Source organism: Gavialis gangeticus, unplaced genomic scaffold, assembly GCF_001723915.1.
Source record: "Gavialis gangeticus isolate Ggan-Ray unplaced genomic scaffold, GavGan_comp1, whole genome shotgun sequence".
Lineage (NCBI taxonomy): Eukaryota > Metazoa > Chordata > Crocodylia > Gavialidae > Gavialis > Gavialis gangeticus.
Window position 1 is genome coordinate 30,070,459 of NW_017729026.1, and position 930 is coordinate 30,071,388.

Consider the following 930-nt stretch of genomic DNA (forward strand, 5'->3'; position numbering starts at 1 on the left):
GGGGGGGGGGCAGTATGCTGTCCGGCAGACCCAGAAGTGGACCTGAAGTACTTCACCACTGAGCACATGAAGGGGCCCCCGCACTCCTGTGGGACGCTCCATGCATCCCAGCATTGCAGCAATCACGAGCCATGCCTGCTACCTCAAGGTATGTAGAAAATTAAAGCTGTGTTTATGTCTGAATCACTGATTTTCCAAATCAGCATCAAATCTTCAGTTTCAGATTCGGCCAAATCGAATCAGGGACAGTGGTCTGAATCAACTAATCGAATCACTGTCCCCGATATGGGCTGAATCTGAATCGAATAGGACCTGCTTCACACACCCCTAATAGATAAATAGATAGATCTAGATATAGGTAATATATAGAAATAAATATTTTTGCAAAAAACTAAAAAAAAAAAAAAAAAAGAGAAGTAGTCACTTAACCAAACAGCAAGGGGGCCCCTCCTGGAGGAATTCCCAGTGGGGTTTGGGGAATTTCCATAGCTCAGTCTTGCAGGTAAACGACTGCATTTTCTCCCAAGCAATGATGCACAATTTCTGAGGCTTGTATCCATAAGGGATGGTGTCTTCCAAATAAGGGCATGATTCAAAACCTAAAATAGTGAGTGGCTCAGCCACCAGTATAAAGTCTCAGCGCGTCCAAACAGCGGAGGAGACGTTCAAGACGTTCTAATAGATTGGACATCCGCAAAAACTACTTCACGGTTAGGGCGGCTAAGAGCTGGAACCAACTTCCAAGGGAAGTGGTGCTGGCCCCTACCCTGGGGGTCTTTAAGAAGAGGCTGGATGCCTACCTGGCTGGACTTGTTTGAGTCCCATTTCTCTTTTTGGGGTTTTTTGTTGTTCTCCCGCCCTGGCGGGGGGTCGGGCTAGAAGATCTACTAGGTCCCTTCCGACCCTTAATCTATGAATCTATGAATCTAC